A 17500-nucleotide genomic window follows, 5' to 3' on the forward strand; every position below is an offset into this window, starting at 1 on the left:
GTCTCGGTTCACAGGAGCCTGGGAAGAACATCCCGTACGGAACCCTTTACCCGAAAACATCCGAACCGCACATGCTCGCGACAGTCCTGCCGTTAGAGAATGCACCGTGCACGCGACCGAGTAAGGCCACTCAGAGACATCCATTTCCCAGGTATATGCCCCCTACGCACTTTTGGTGGCGCAACTCGCACGAACAGTCCCACCTCGACCCCGTATACAAGCTTTTTTGCCTCGAAGAGTTCGTCGGAGACGAAGAAGCAACCTTCAGTGCAACCGTAGCACTCTTTTGTGCAACCGCCCAAACAACGCCCCCTCTACCCTCTGTCGAAACACTCGGCATTGCTGCTCCCTAAGGTGAGCTTCTCCTCATAGGCAATTCCGCTCTTATCCGGTCACGTTTGTGTGCCCGAATTTCGCAAGGCAACCTCCATGGGACATGGAAAAGACTCGAGAAGAGAGCTCGCTCACGGGAGAGAGAAGCCAAGGAGACCACGAGAGTGCTGAGAGTGGGACAGCGCTGAATAGGCGGGAGAAGCCTGCGCGTATAAACGGAGATATATATCCAATTGCAACGAAGGAACGTGCCAAAGATCGAGAACAATGGCAGAAATGCTAGTAACGTGCACTTCGGGACCAACGCATCACCGGAAGACAACCGCCAAACATCGAAAGAGTCGCGATGCTCCGCAACCTACGTGCAAAGCGGTCGCACACCGGGTAAGGGAGTGAGAGCCCCAAACATAGCTGGGCGAGGCGCTCACTCCGCTCTTTAATATCTCGTTAATACCGCCAAGGAAATGGCACAAGCACACACACACAAGCATCCTCGGAAGAGGACAGTTCGAGTGACAGGTCAAATCCAAGAGTTCCGAAGACTACCTCCAGGAACAATCGGGAACAAGACCGATTACAAGTCGTCGAGTCTGTTACTGGGCGAACACGAGATGCGCACAGGAAATCGATCAGCCCTCACAATGGCCCAAGGCCAGAGATCGGACTGCTACGATTTACCCCAACAATCATCGTGCCACTCTTCGCAGAGAGGTGATAGACGCCAACGAGCCCGCGCATAGCAATCGAGGTGTAAAAAGGGCGTTGAAGGCAGGAAGCCTGGACGAAAGAGGCTACGAGGTCACCTCGAAGCGGTCTAAGAATCGGGCGCACTTGGGGCGACTACCAGTGCCAACCCCTTATCCCGCGGTGCGTCCGACACACAGAAATTTCCAAGGCGGCCAAGGAGCCTCCCCGCATAGCAATCGGGGTGTGAGGTTACGGATGCAGCATTGATAGCAATCGAGGTGGGAGGCGAAGGATGCAGAAGTGAGAGCCGAGGGATGTAGCAGAGATAGCAATCGGGGTGTGTGATGCAGAAGAGATAGCAATCGAGGTGTGCGGTGGGAAGGGCCCAGCAGCCAGAATGCATGAAGCGACGGATGAAGCAGTGATGACAACCGGGCTGTGAGGAGAGGAGGGATGCAGCCAAGAAAGCAATCAGGGCTCGAGGCAAGGGATGCATCAAGGATAGCAATCATGTTGTGAGGCGAGATTCCAAAGGCTAAACGTGAGAGGCTGCAGGGTCGACTCAGAGAGGTCTATGCATGTGAGAGGCTGAAAGCAAGGTCAACTCGGAGCGGTCTATGCATCGGGCGCGCTTGGGGCGACTACCAGTGCCAACCCCTTATCCCGCGACGCGTCCGACAAAGAGAACGTTCCAAGGCGGCAGAGGAGGTTACCAGCCGAAGGATGCAGTAGCAATAACAGGTATAGTTCCGCGGCGGCCGAGAAGACTCACCGCATAGGAATCGGGATGCGAGGCGAGGGATGCGGCGGGAAGGCCCCGACGGCTAAACGGAAGAGGCTGCAGGGCCGCCTCGGAATGGTCCAAGCATCGGACGCGATTGGGACGACTACCAGTGCCAACCCCTTATCCCGCGATGCGTCCGATACACAGATAGTTCCAAGGCGGCCGAGGAGCCTCACCGCATATCAATCGGGGTGCGAGGCGAGGGATGGGGCGGGAAGGCCCCAACGGCTAGACGGAAGAGGCTTCAGGGCCACCTCGGAATGCTCCAAGCATCGGACGCGCTTGGGGCGACTACCAGTGCCAACCCCTTATCCCGCGATGCGTCCGATACACAGATGGTTCCAAGGCGGCCGAGGAGCCTCACCGCATAGCAATCGGGGGTGCGAGGCGAGGGATGGGGCGGGAAGGCCCCAACGGCTAGACGGAAGAGGCTTCAGGGCCGCCTCGGAATGGTCCAAGCATCGGACGCGCTTGGGGCGACTACCAGTGACAACCCCTCATCCCGCGATGCGTCCGATACGAAGATGGTTCCAAGGCGGCCGAGGAGCCTCACCGCATAGCAATCGGGGTGCGAGGTGGGGGATGCGGCGAGATGGCCCCAACGGCTAGACGGAAGAGGCCACAGGGCCGCGTCGGAATAGTCCAAGCATCGGACGCGCTTGGGGCGACTACCAGTGACAACCCCTTATCCCGCGATGCGTCCGATACGAAGATAGTTCCAAGGCGGCCGAGGAGCCTCACCGCATAGCAATCCGGGTGCGAGGTGGGGGATGCGGCGAGATGGCCCCAACGGCTAGACGGAAGAGGCTGCAGGGCCGCCTCGGAATAGTCCAAGCATCGGACGCGCTTGGGGCGACTACCAGTGACAACCCCTTATCCCGCGATGCTTCCGATACGAAGACAGTTCCAAGGCGGCCGAGGAGCCTCACCGCATAGCAATGGGGGTGCGAGGTGAGGGATGCGGCGAGATGGCCCCAACGGCTAGACGGAAGAGGCCACAGGGCCGCCTCGGAATAGTCCAAGCATCGGACGCGCTTGGGGCGACTACCAGTGACAACCCCTTATCCCGCGATGCATCCGATACGAAGATAGTTCCCAGGCGGCCGAGGAGCCTCACCGCATAGCAATCGGGGTGCGAGGCGAGGGATGCGGCGAGATGGCCCCAAAGGGTAGACGGAAGAGGCTGCGGGGCCGCCTCGGAATAGTCCAAGCATCGAACGCGCTTGGGGCGACTACCACTGCCAACCCCTTATCCCGCGATGCGTCCGATACACAGATAGTTCCGAGGCGGCCGAGGAGCTGGGGGATGCGGCGAGATGGCCCCAACGGCTAGACGGAAGAGGCTGCAGGGCCGCCTCGGAATAGTCCAAGCATCGGACGCGCTTGGGGCGACTACCAGTGACAACCCCTTATCCCGCGATGCGTCCGATACACAGATAGTTCCGAGGCGGCCAAGGAGCCTCACCGCATAGCAATCGTGGTGCGAGGTGGGGGATGCAGCGAGATGGCCCCAACGGCTAGACGGAAGAGGCTGCAGGGCCGCCTCGGAATGGTCCAAGCATCGGACGCGCTTGGGGCGACTACCACTGCCAACCCCTTATCCCGCGATGCGTCCGATACACAGATAGTTCCAAGGCGGCCGAGGAGCCTCACCGAATAGCAATCGGGGTGCGAGGCGAGGGATGCGGCGAGAAAGCCCCAACGGCTAGAGGGAAGAGGCTTCAGGTCCGCCTCGGAATGGTCCAAGCATCGGACGCGCTTGGGGCGACTACCAGTGACAACCCCTTATCCCGCGACGCGTCCGATACACAGATAGTTCCAAGGCGGCCGAGGAGCCTCACCGCATAGCAATCGGGGTGCGAGGCGAGGGATGCGGCGAGAAGGACCCAACGGCTAGACGGAAGAGGCTTCAGGGCCGCCTCGGAATGGTCCAAGCATCGGACGCGCTTGGGGCGACTACCAGTGACAACCCCTTATCCCGCGACGCGTCCGATACACAGATAGTTCCAAGGCGGCCGAGGAGCCTCACCGCATAGCAATCGGGGTGCGAGGCGAGGGATGCGGCGAGAAGGACCCAACGGCTAGACGGAAGAGGCTTCAGGTCCGCCTCGGAATGGTCCAAGCATCGGACGCGCTTGGGGCGACTACCAGTGACAACCCCTTATCCCGCGACGCGTCCGATACACAGATAGTTCCAAGGCGGCCGAGGAGCCTCACCGCATAGCAATCGGGGTGCGAGGCGAGGGATGCGGCGAGAAGGACCCAACGGCTAGACGGAAGAGGCTTCAGGGCCGCCTCGGAATGGTCCAAGCATCGGACGCGCTTGGGGCGACTACCAGTGACAACCCCTTATCCCGCGATGCGTCCGATACACAGATAGTTCCAAGGCGGCCGAGGAGCCTCACCGCATAGCAATCGGGGTGCGAGGCGAGGGATGCGGCGAGAAGGACCCAACGGCTAGACGGAAGAGGCTTCAGGGCCGCCTCGGAATGGTCCAAGCATCGGACGCGCTTGGGGCGACTACCAGTGACAACCCCTTATCCCGCGACGCGTCCGATACACAGATAGTTCCAAGGCGGCCGAGGAGCCTCACCGCATAGCAATCGGGGTGCGAGGCGAGGGATGCGGCAAGAAGGACCCAACGGCTAGACGGAAGAGGCTTCAGGGCCGCCTCGGAATGGTCCAAGCATCGGACGCGCTTGGGGCGACTACCAGTGACAACCCCTTATCCCGCGACGCGTCCGATACACAGATAGTTCCAAGGCGGCCGAGGAGCCTCACCGCATAGCAATCGGGGTGCGAGGCGAGGGATGCGGCGAGAAGGACCCAACGGCTAGACGGAAGAGGCTTCAGGTCCGCCTCGGAATGGTCCAAGCATCGGACGCGCTTGGGGCGACTACCAGTGACAACCCCTTATCCCGCGACGCGTCCGATACACAGATAGTTCCAAGGCGGCCGAGGAGCCTCACCGCATAGCAATCGGGGTGCGAGGCGAGGGATGCGGCGAGAAGGACCCAACGGCTAGACGGAAGAGGCTTCAGGGCCGCCTCGGAATGGTCCAAGCATCGGACGCGCTTGGGGCGACTACCAGTGACAACCCCTTATCCCGCGACGCGTCCGATACACAGATAGTTCCAAGGCGGCCGAGGAGCCTCACCGCATAGCAATCGGGGTGCGAGGCGAGGGATGCGGCGAGAAGGACCCAACGGCTAGACGGAAGAGGCTTCAGGGCCGCCTCGGAATGGTCCAAGCATCGGACGCGCTTGGGGCGACTACCAGTGACAACCCCTTATCCCGCGATGCGTCCGATACACAGATAGTTCCAAGGCGGCCGAGGAGCCTCACCGCATAGCAATCGGGGTGCGAGGCGAGGGATGCGGCGAGAAGGACCCAACGGCTAGACGGAAGAGGCTTCAGGGCCGCCTCGGAATGGTCCAAGCATCGGACGCGCTTGGGGCGACTACCAGTGACAACCCCTTATCCCGCGACGCGTCCGATACACAGATAGTTCCAAGGCGGCCGAGGAGCCTCACCGCATAGCAATCGGGGTGCGAGGCGAGGGATGCGGCGAGAAGGACCCAACGGCTAGACGGAAGAGGCTTCAGGGCCGCCTCGGAATGGTCCAAGCATCGGACGCGCTTGGGGCGACTACCAGTGACAACCCCTTATCCCGCGACGCGTCCGATACACAGATAGTTCCAAGGCGGCCGAGGAGCCTCACCGCATAGCAATCGGGGTGCGAGGCGAGGGATGCGGCGAGAAGGACCCAACGGCTAGACGGAAGAGGCTTCAGGGCCGCCTCGGAATGGTCCAAGCATCGGACGCGCTTGGGGCGACTACCAGTGACAACAGTGACAACCCCTTATCCCGCGACGCGTCCGATACACAGATAGTTCCGAGGCGGCCGAGGAGCCTCACCGCATAGCAATCGGGGTGCGAGGCGAGGGATGCGGCGAGAAGGACCCAACGGCTAGACGGAAGAGGCTTCAGGGCCGCCTCGGAATGGTCCAAGCATCGGACGCGCTTGGGGCGACTACCAGTGACAACCCCTTATCCCGCGACGCGTCCGATACACAGATAGTTCCGAGGCGGCCGAGGAGCCTCACCGCATAGCAATCGGGGTGCGAGGCGAGGGATGCGGCGAGAAGGACCCAACGGCTAGACGGAAGAGGCTTCAGGGCCGCCTCGGAATGGTCCAAGCATCGGACGCGCTTGGGGCGACTACCAATGACAACCCCTTATCCCGCGACGCGTCCGATACACAGATAGTTCCGAGGCGGCCGAGGAGCCTCACCGCATAGCAATCGGGGTGCGAGGCGAGGGATGCGGCGAGAAGGACCCAACGGCTAGACGGAAGAGGCTTCAGGGCCGCCTCGGAATGGTCCAAGCATCGGACGCGCTTGGGGCGACTACCAGTGACAACCCCTTATCCCGCGACGCGTCCGATACACAGATAGTTCCGAGGCGGCCGAGGAGCCTCACCGCATAGCAATCGGGGTGCGAGGCGAGGGATGCGGCGAGAAGGACCCAACGGCTAGACGGAAGAGGCTTCAGGGCCGCCTCGGAATGGTCCAAGCATCGGACGCGCTTGGGGCGACTACCGTTGCCAACCCCTTATCCCGCGATGCGTCTGATACACAGATAGTTCCGAGGCGGCCGAGGAGCCTCACCGCATAGCAATCGGGTTGCGAGGCAGATTATTGGGAAGGGAACCCCCTGGGATGCGGCTCAAGCAGTGCCCAAAGGGACTGGAATGCGGAATCACATCGAGAGACCCAAATGCTATACGAGGGCTCAAATCGAATTATCGATTTGGCCACGACATGGACGCATCGGAACGACTACCTTTGCCGAACCACTCGCAATTGCATCCATACCGAAACCAATAGACATTTCCGTTAGAGCCCTCGCATAGCATTCGGGAATCTCGCATGCCCCTCTAAATCGACCAATGCTGGCGCTCAATGAAAATCCGAGCGCTACCACCGTTCGAGCGCCAGCATTGGTCGAGTTAGAGGGGCACGGGGGAGAATGCTCCAGTCAACACCTCCCCTATATAAGTTATTTGTCCGATTCTCGCACAACCGTAGTCTGCCTCGTCGAATCAAACAACGGTCCCAGATTCCGACTTCCGTTCCGTAGAGACCCAAAAGCTAGATGGAGGCTCGCAAGAAAGAGAGTCGGCGCATAGCAATCGGGTTTCTCGAACGTTTAGGGACCGAGCTCACTTGCGGATAGGGCAAAATCCGCCAAGCAACCCAAAAGCTAGACGGGGGCTCGAATCGAATCGCCTAGGCGGCCACAACAACGACGTGTTGGATCGACTACCAGTGCCAAACCATTCAGCAAGACTAGTCTGTGTCGAGGCCGGATAGAGATTCTCAGAGAGCGCCCGCATAGCATTTAGGAGACCTGCCGCGTCCCTCACACTCGACAAATGGTGGTGCACGTTTATAAATCCGAGCGATCCCAACCCTTTCAAGCACCAACATCGGTCGAGATAGAGGGGCACGGAGGGGGCTGCGTGAGACAACACAGTCCCCTATATAAGTTATTTGTCCGATTCTCACACATCCGAAGAATGGTCATCAAATCGGACAACAGCCCAAACTTCCGACTTCCGTCCCAGAAAGCCCAAGAGCTATCTAAAACGTTCATGGCCGGAACTCGATCGCGGCTATACCAGTCCGCCAAGCAACCCAAAAGCTAGACTGGAGCTCTAGTCGAATCACCTCTGTGGCCATTGCAAGGACGTGTTGGAGCGACTACCATTGCCGAACCATTCCGCAGGTCGAGTCCATACCAAGGCCGCATAGAGATTCACGATGAGCTCCTGCATAGCAATCAGGAGACTTGCCGTGTCCATCACAATCGATAAATCCTGGTGCAAGATTTTTGCATCCGAGCGCTCCAACCAGTCGAGCACCAGCATCAATCGACATAAACGGGCACGGGGGGAGGATGCTCGAGAACACTACCTCCCCTATATAAGTTATTTGTCCGATTCTCAAGCAGCCGAAGTCTGGTCATCGAATCGGGTCAAAGACCACAACTTCCGACTTTACCCACAATGCAAGTCATCGAATCGAACATCGGCCCCCGAGTCGGACTCCATGCGTATGTCAGGTCATCGGACCCAAATTCCGCCTTCCTGCGCATGGCGGGCCATCAATATCAACTCGGTCATCGGACCCAAACTCCGCCTTTTTGCGTATGGCACGCCTTCAAATCGGTCATCGGACCCAAATTCCGCCTTCCTGTGCATGGCGGGCCATCAACATCAACTCGGTCATCGGACCCAAATTCCGCCTTTCTGCGCATGGCACGCCATCAACTCGGTCATCGGACCCAAATTCCGCCTTCCTGCGCATGGCAGGTCATCGGACACAAATTCAGACCTCGCCAATATGCCTACGTATCGAATCGGTCATCGGACCCAACTTCCGACTTCATCCATACTGTAGGGTCTTTGAGGTTGGCGCGGTGCGCTCAACCCAGGGAGTCGACCCATCGAAGCATACACCTCCCCTATATAAGCTATTTGTCCGATTCCCACACCTGTGTAGTTTGCACCTCTGACCAGGACATCGACCCCAACTTCCGAACTCGACTGCAACGACGGCACCAGCGCCTTGGTGCGCACCTTGCGACGCACAGTCCCAACATTCGCCTTCCTGCACATGGCAGGTCATCGGACCCAAATTCCGACCTCGCGAGTATGCCTACATATCGAATCGGTCATCGGACCCAACTTCCGACTTCATCCATACCGTAGGGTCTTTGAGGTTGGCGCGGTGCGCTCAACCCGGGGAGTCGACCCAACGAAGCATACACCTCCCCTATATAAGCTATTTGTCCGATTCCCACACCTGTGTAGTTTGCACCTCCGATCAAGACATCGACCCCAACTTCCGAACTCGCCTCCAACGACCGAACCAGCGCCTTGGTGCGCACCTTGCAACGCACAGTGCCAACATTCGCCTTCCTGCACGTGGCAGGTCATCGGACCCAAATTCCGACCTCGCGAGTATGCCTACATATCGAATCGGTCATCGGACCCAACTTCCGACTTCATCCATACCGTAGGGTCTTTGAGGTTGGCGCGGTGCGCTCAACCCGGGGAGTCGACCCAACGAAGCATACACCTCCCCTATATAAGCTATTTGTCCGATTCCCACACCTGTGTAGCTTGCACCTCCGATCAGGACATCGACCCCAACTTCCGAACTCGACTAAAAAGACCGCACCAGCGCCTTGGTGTGCACCTTGCAACGCACAGTGTCAACATTCGCCTTCCTGCACATGGCAGGTCATCGGACCCAAATTCCGACCTCATGAGCATACCTACTAATCGAATCGGTCATCGGACCCAACTTCCGACTTCATCCATACCGTAGGGTCTTTGAGGTTGGCGCGGTGCGCTCAACCTGGGGAGTCGACCCATCGAAGCATACACCTCCCCTATATAAGCTATTTGTCCGATTCCGACACCTGTGTAGTTTGCACCTCCGCTCAGGACATCGACCCCAACTTCCGAACTCGCCTGCAACGACCGAACCAGCGCCTTGGTGCGCACCAAAAGTGCGCACTTTTGGAGGGCACTTTTCTGCGCTCCAAAGGTGCGCACTTTTGGAGGGCACTTTTTGGAGGGCACTTTTCTGCGCTCCAAAGGTGCGCACTTTTGGAGGGCACTTTTTGGAGGGCACTTTTCTGCGCTCCAAAGGTGCGCACTTTTGGAGGGCACTTTTTGGAGGGCACTTTTCTGCGCTCCAAAGGTGCGCACTTTTGGAGGGCACTTTTTGGAGGGCACTTTTCTGCGCTCCAAAGGTGCGCACTTTTGGAGGGCACTTTTTGGAGGGCACTTTTCTGCGCTCCAAAGGTGCGCACTTTTGGAGGGCACTTTTTGGAGGGCACTTTTCTGCGCTCCAAAGGTGCGCACTTTTGGAGGGCACTTTTTGGAGGGCACTTTTCTGCGCTCCAAAGGTGCGCACTTTTGGAGGGCACTTTTTGGAGGGCACTTTTCTGCGCTCCAAAGGTGCGCACTTTTGGAGGGCACTTTTTGGAGGGCACTTTTCTGCGCTCCAAAGGTGCGCACTTTTGGAGGGCACTTTTTGGAGGGCACTTTTCTGCGCTCCAAAGGTGCGCACTTTTGGAGGGCACTTTTGTGCACTCCAAAGGTGCGCACTTTTGGAGGGCACTTTTCCTGTGCTCCAAAGGTGCACACCTAGGTGAGCACCTTCGACCACACCTTGTAGCACACCAAACTCTGACTTTCGACTTCATCCGCAATGCAGGGTCTTTGAGGTTGGCGCAATGCGCACAACCAGGGGAGTCGACCCATCAAACCCAACACCTCCCCTATATAAGCTATTTGTCTGATTCTCATACATGCGTAGCCTGCAGGAGCAATTAGGACATCGACCCCAACTTTCGGCTTCTAAACGAAAACAAGGTCTTTGAGGTTGGTGTAATGCGAACAACTAGGGGAGTCAACCCATCAAACCCAACACCTCCCCTATATAAGCTATTTGTCTGATTCTCATACATGTGTAGTCTACAGGAGCAATTAGGACATCGACCCCAACTTTTGACTTCTTAACGAAAACAAGGTCTTTGAGGTTGACGTAATGCGCACAACCAGGGGAGTCGACCCATCAAACCCAACACCTCCCCTATATAAGCTATTTGTCCGATTCTCATACATGTGTAGCCTGCAGGAGCCATTAGGACATTGACCCCAACTTTTGACTTCTTAACGAAAACAAGGTCTTTGAGGTTGGCGTAATGCGCACAACCAAGGGAGTTGACCCATCAAACCCAACACCTCCCCTATATAAGCTATTTGTCTGATTCTCATACATGTGTAGCCTGCAACAACGATTAGGACATCCACCCCAACTTCTGAATTCGTCTGCGTTGACCGCACCAAAGGTGCACGCCTTGGTGCTCACACAAAATCCGACTTCCGACTTCTTCTGCTATGCGGGGTCTTTGAGGTTGGCGCAGTGCGCACAACCAGGGGAGTCAACCCACCGAATGCAACACCTCCCCTATATAAGCTATTTGTCTGATTCTCATACATGCGTAGACTGCAGCAATGATTAGGACATCCACCCCAACTTTTGACTTCTTAAACAAGACAGGGTCTTTGAAGTTGGTGCAGTGCACACAACCAGGGGAGTCGACCCATCAAACGCAACACCTCCCCTATATAAAGCTATTTGTCCGATTCTCATACGTGTAGTCTGCAGCAGCGATTAGGACATCGACCCCAACTTCCGAATTCGTTTGCATTGACCGCACCAAAGGTGCACGCCTTGGTGTGCACCCTGGAGTGCACTTTGGTGCTCACCTCGGTGCACACTTTGGTGTGCACCTCGGTGTGCACCAAAGGTGCGCACCTTGGAGCGCACCAAAGGTGTACACTTTGGAGCGCACCACATAGGGTCTTTGAGAGGTTGGCGCAGTGCGCACACCAAGGTGGGTGTTGAGGTGCGTGCCGAGGTGGGTGGGTGCTAGGGTGCGCTCCATGGTGGGTGCCAGGGTGGGTGCGTGCTAGGGTGGATTCCAAAGAGGGTCATAGGGTGGGTGCCAAGGTGGGTTGGTGATATAGTGGGTTCAAAGGTGGGTACTAGGGTGGGTTCCAAGGTGGGTCACAAGTTGGGTGCCAGGATGCGTGGGTGTTAGGTTGGGTGCCAAGGTGGGCTCCTGCGTGGGTGGGTGCTAGGGTGGGTTTCAAGGTGGACGCGAGGGCGGGTGCCAAGGTGGGTAACAAGTTGGGTGTTAGGATGGGTGAGTGCTAGAGTGGGTGCCAAGGTGGGTGGGTGCTAAGGTGGATGCCAAGGTGGTTCACAGGGTGGGTGGGTTCTAGGGTGAGTTCCAAGGTGGGTCACAGGTTCAGTGCTAGGGTGGGTGTCAAGGCGGGTGTCGAGGTGCCTGGGTGCTAGGGTGTGGATGCCAATGTGGGTCATAGGGTGGGTACTAGGGTGGGCTGCAATGTGGGTGCCAAGGTGGGTAACATGCTCGGTGGGTTCTAAATTGGGTGCCAGGGTGGGTGTGCACCCACCTTGCCCGAGGTGGGTGCCAAGGTGCCAGTGTGGGTGGGTGCTAAGGTGGATGCCAAGGTGGGTGAGAAGGTGGGTGATAGGTTGAGTGGTAGGATGGGTGGGTGCCAAGATGGGTCACAGGGTGGGTGCAAGGGTGGGTAGGTGCTAGGGTTGGTGTCAGGGTGGGTGGGTGCTAGGTTGGGTTCCAAGGTGGGTGCGAGGGTGAGTGTCAAGGTGGGTCACAGGTTAGGTGCTAGGATGGGTGAGTGCTAGGGTGCAAAGGTGCCAGGGTGGGTGCTAGGATGGGTCGATGCTAGGGTGAGTGGCAAGGTGGGTCCACAAGTGTCAAGGTGGGTGCCGAGGTGGGTGCCAAGTCGGCGACTGCTATGGTGGATGCCAAGGTGGGTCACGGGGTGGGTGCCAAGTTGCTAGGTTGGGTTCCAAGGTGGGTGCCAACGTGGGTGCTAGGGTGCGTGGGTTAAAGGGTGTGTCACAACGTGGGTGCCAGGATGGGTGCGCACCCACACTGGCCAAGACGGGTGCGGGTGCAAGGTTGGGTTCCAAGCCCGGTCACAGGCTGGGTGCTAGGATGGGTGGGTGCCAAGGTGGGCACCAGGGTGGGTGCACCCACCCTGGCCAAGGTGGGTCACGGGGTGGGTCCTAGGGTGGGTAACGGGGTGGGTACTAAGGTGCGTGCCAAGGTGGGTCATAGGGTGGGTGCCAAGGTGGGCACCAGGGTGGGTGTGCACCAACCCTAGCCAGGGTAGGTCACGGGGTGGTTGTCGGGGTGGGCGTCAAGGAGCCAAGGTGGGTGGCAAGTAGCCAAGTTGCGTGCCAAGGTGGGTGTCGGGGTGGGTGCCAAGGATCCAAGGTGGGTGCCAAGGAACCAAGGTGGGTGTCTGGGTGGGTGCCGAGGTGGGAGCCAGGGTGGGTCCCAAGGTGAGTGCAAAGGTGGGTGCCAGGGTCAAGGTGAGTGCCAATGTGGGTTCCAAGGTGCCAGGGTCAGGGTGAGTGCCAATGTGGGTTCAAAGGTGCTAAGTTGGGTGCGAGGTTGGGTGCGAGGGTGGGTGGGTGCCAAGGTGTGCTAGGTGGAAGCCCGGGTGGGTCGGCATCCCATGGGTGTCGAGTTGGGTGCCTGATGGGTGCTTCTTGTCAAGTTTTAGTCGTCGGGACTCATTTCGAGCCTTAGAGGTCGTTTCTTGTCCGGTTGCCCTGTCTTCGACCTGGGAACCCAATTTTGGTCCTCGGGTCCCATTTTTTTTTGTCTCGCATCCCACTTTTGGCCTGTGGCCTTTTCGGGGTCGATTCTCGTTTTGGGCATCAGAGCATGTTTCTTCTCCTAAAACCCAATATTTGTTTATTAAGTCTCGGAACACATTTTTGTTCTCGTGGACCCATCATGGGTCTTGGAACGCATTTGTGGTCCTTGGGTCCCATTTTGCATCCCGAAACTTGTGTTTTGGTGCTTGATCCCTATTTTGGGTGCCCACCTTGCACCAAGTGCGCACCCGGGGCAAACCGAGCGCCTTGGTGCACCGGGGCAAGATCGAGCGTGCACCCGAGGCGCCCCGAACATGCACCAAGGTGCACTCGGCCCACATGTGAGCGCAGGTCGTTGCGCCCGAGGTGGTGTGTGGGCACCGCGTTGCAGACGGGACACTGCACGCACACGACGCCCCCTCCAGGTGCACGCACGTAGGCCGGGCCGGGTGCACACCCGACGCCCTAGCAAGGTGCGCGCACCCGGGCAGGGCTCACACTTGGCGAACGGGGCGCACTTCGCGAGGGAGGGTGTGCACCTCGACGGGGGTGGGTGGCCGGGGTGGATTCGCACGTGGGTCGCGGTTTGCTAAGTACACACTGCGACAAGCTCATAACGGGTGCGATCATACCAGCATTAGTGCACCGGATCCCATCAGAACTCCGCAGTTAAGCGCGCTTGGGCCGGAGTAGTACTGGGATGGGTGACCTCCCGGGAAGTCCCGGTGTTGCACCCTTTTTTAGTTTTTCGCCGGGCGTCGCAATGCTATTTGAATAAACCTTTTGCCCGTTTGCGTTCTCGTCGGGGCCGGGCCGGGCCGGGGTGCGCTGCCCGCACTACCGCGCGCGCGGGGGCGACACCGAGCGCGCACCCGAGGCACCCCGAGCACACAGGCCACGGTGCAACCCGGGCGTTGTGCGCGCACCCCGGTGCGCCCGAGGTGCTGCGCGCGCACCCAGGTGAAATCGGTGTGCACCTCGGCCAGTGCGCGCTCGGTCGAGTCGCGCACGTTGGCCAAGGTGCACGGTGATGTTTCTTACTCTAAGGTTCCGCACCAGACGCCCGGGACAGGTGAGCGAAGCTGGGCGGGGCCGGGTGCGCGGCCGGGGCAGGTGCACGCAGCTGGAGAGAGCTTTGGAGCACACTTCGGAGCGCACCAATGATGCGCTCCATTCAAAAGTTTCCTGAAAAGGCAAAAAAAGTTGAGATTATAGAATTTCCCACTTGAGAGATTGTAAAAAAAAAAATTTAAAATGAAGGAAACGCGGGTGCCAAGGTGTGCGCAGCCCAGCCAAGGTGTGCGCACCAAGGCGCCCACCCTGGCGAAGGTGCACGCAAGGTGCGCACCCGAGGCAAACCGGACAATTAACCCAACTTTCGACTTCGCGCGCACCTTGGAGCGCACTTCGGAGCGCTCCTTGGTGCGCACCAATCTTGGGCACCTCGGAGTGCACCATGGCGCCCACCAAGGTGCGCACCCGGGGCAAACCGAGCTCCGACTTCGTGCGCACCTTGGAGCGCACGAAAGGTGCGCACCATGGCGCCCACCAAGGTGCGCAGCCCAGCCAAGGCGTGCGCATCAAGGTGCGCACCCTGGCGAAGGTGCGCACCCGGGGCAAACCGAGCTCCGACTTCGTGCGCACCTTGGAGCGCACAAAAGGTGCGCAACCCAGCCAAGGTGTGCGCACCCCGGTCAAACCGAGCTCCGAATCGTGCGCACCAGAGGTGCACGCCATCGTGCGCACCTTGGAGCACACTTCGGAGCCCTCCTTGGTGCGCGCCGATGTTGCGCACCTCGGAGCGCACCCGGGGAAAACAATGCAATTAACCCGACTTTCGACTTCGTGGGCACCTCGGAGCGCTCTCGGGTTCGCACCTCGGAGCACACCGAGGTGCGCACCTTTGATGCGCTGCCTTCACCAATTTCCAGAAAAGGCAAGAAAACATTGAGAAGGTGTGCGCACCGAGGTGCCCACCCTGGCGAAGGTGCACGCGAGGTGCGCACCCGGGGCAAACCGGGCTCCGACTTCGTGCACGCCGCACCTTGGAGCACACTTCGGAGCGCTCCTTGGTGCGCACCAGGGCGCGCAACCCAGCCGAGGTGCCCACCCCGGCGAAGGTGCACGCGAGGTGCGCACCCGGGGCAAACCGGGCTCCGACTTCGTGCACGCCATGGTGCCCACCGCGGCGAAGGTGCACGCGAGGTGCGCACCCGGGGCAAACCGGGCTCCGACTTCGTGCACGCCGCACCTTGGAGCACACTTCGGAGCGCTCCTTGGTGCGCACCATGGTGCCCACCAGGGCGCGCAACCCCGCCGAAGGTGCACGCGAGGTGCGCACCCGGGGCAAACCGGGCTCCGACTTCGTGCACGCCGCACCTTGGAGCACACTTCGGAGCGCTCCTTGGTGCGCACCATGGTGCCCACCAGGGCGCGCAACCCCGCCGAAGGTGCACGCGAGGTGCGCACCCGGGGCAAACCGGGCTCCGACTTCGTGCACGCCGCACCTTGGAGCACACTTCGGAGCGCTCCTTGGTGCGCACCAGGGCGCGCAACCCAGCCGAGGTGCCCACCCCGGCGAAGGTGCACGCGAGGTGCGTACCCGGGGCAAACCGGGCTCCGACTTCGTGCACGCCGCACCTTGGAGCACACTTCGGAGCGCTCCTTGGTGCGCACCATGGTGCCCACCAGGCCGCGCAACCCAGCCAAGGTGTGCGCACCAAGGTGCACGCGAGGTGCGCACCCGGGGCAAACCGGGGTCCGACTTCGTGCACGCCGCACCTTGGAGCACACATCGGGGCGCTCCCGGGTTCGCACCGGCGTTGCGCACCGTGGTGGGCACCTCGGAGCACACCAAGGTGGGCAGCGAGGTGCGCACCTTTGATGCGATGCCTTCACTAATTTCCATAAAAGGCAAAAAAAAAACGAGATTTTAAAATTTCCGTTTTGAAAGATAGTGAGAAAAAGGGAATGCTGGTGCCATCTTGAGCCCGCCCTGGTGCGCAGCCCAGCCAAGGTGTGCGCACCAAGGTGCCCACCCTGGCGAAGGTGCGCGCCCGGGCAATTAACCCAACTTCCAACTTCGCGCGCGCCAGGGTGGGAGCGCACCCAACAACCGGGCCTGGGAAGAGCCAATGCGAGAAACCCCACCAAACGCTCTGACAAAAAAAGAGGGGGCGCTCCAGTAACCCCGCTTCGGAGCGCACCCTGGGCAAACCCAGCCAAGGTGCCCACCCCGGCCAAGGTGCAGGCGAGGTGCGCACCCGGGGCAAACCGGGCTCCGACAACGTGCACGCCGCACCTTGGAGCACACTTCGTAGCGCTCCCGGGTGCGCACCTCAGAGCACACCAAGGTGGGCAGCGAGGTGCGCACCTTTGATGCGCTGCCTTCACTAATTTCCAGAAAAGGCAAAAAAAAAAGGAGATTTTAAAATTTCCGTTTTGAAAGATAGTGAAAAAAACGGAACGCGCGTGCCATCTTGAGCCCGCCCTGGTGCGCAGCCCAGGTAAGGTGCCCACCCTGGCAAAGGTGCGCACCCGGGCAATTAACCCTACTTCCGACTTCGTGCGCGCCAGGGTGGCAACCGGGCCTCGGAAGAGCCAATGCGAGAAACCCCACCAAACGCTCCGACAAAAAAAGAGGCGGCGCTCCAATAACCCCGCTTCGGAGCGCAGCCGGGGCAAACCCAGCCAAGGTGCCCACCCCGACGAAGGTGCACGCGAGGTGCGCACCCGGGGCAAACCGGGCTCCGACAACGTGCACGCAGCACCTTGGAGCACACTTCGAAGCACTCCCGGGTGCCCACCGGCGTTGCGCACCGTGGTGGGCAGCGAGGTGCGCACCTTTGATGCGCTGCCTTCACTAATTTCCAGAAAAAGGCAAAAAAAAATGAGATTTTAAAATTTCCGTTTTGAAAGATAGTGAAAAAAAAGGAACGCGGGTGCCATCTTGAGCCCGCCCTGGTGCGCAGCCCAGGCAAGGCATGCGCACCAAGGTGCCCACCCGAGGTGCACACCCGGGGCAAACCGGGCTCCGACTTCGTGCAGGCCGCACCTTGGAGCACACTTCGGAGCGCTCCTTGGTGCGCACCATGGTGCCCACCAGGGCGCGCAACCCAGCCAAGGTCTGCACACCAAGGTGCCCACCCCGGCGAAGGTGCACGCGAGGTGCGCACCCGGGGCAAACCGGGCTCCGACTTCGTGCACGCCATGGTGCCCACCGCGGCGAAGGTGCACGCGAGGTGCGCACCCGGGGCAAACCGGGCTCCGACTTCGTGCACGCCGCACCTTGGAGCACACTTCGGAGCGCTCCTTGGTGCGCACCATGGTGCCCACCAGGGCGCGCAACCCAGCCAAGGTGTGCGCACCAAGGTGCACGCGAGGTGCGCAC

General features: G+C 59.7%; 1 non-coding gene across 1 annotated transcript; it reads left to right on the forward strand.

Annotated features, from left to right (window-relative positions):
• The first annotated feature begins 13728 nt into the window (after positions 1 to 13728).
• Positions 13729 to 13847, forward strand: LOC131864876 (5S ribosomal RNA). Its single transcript, XR_009363603.1, has one exon. It is a non-coding gene; the product is annotated as a 5S ribosomal RNA (ribosomal RNA).
• The last annotated feature ends 3653 nt before the right edge of the window (positions 13848 to 17500 follow it).

Source organism: Cryptomeria japonica, unplaced genomic scaffold (genome assembly GCF_030272615.1).
Source record: "Cryptomeria japonica unplaced genomic scaffold, Sugi_1.0 HiC_scaffold_97, whole genome shotgun sequence".
Lineage (NCBI taxonomy): Eukaryota > Viridiplantae > Streptophyta > Pinopsida > Cupressales > Cupressaceae > Cryptomeria > Cryptomeria japonica.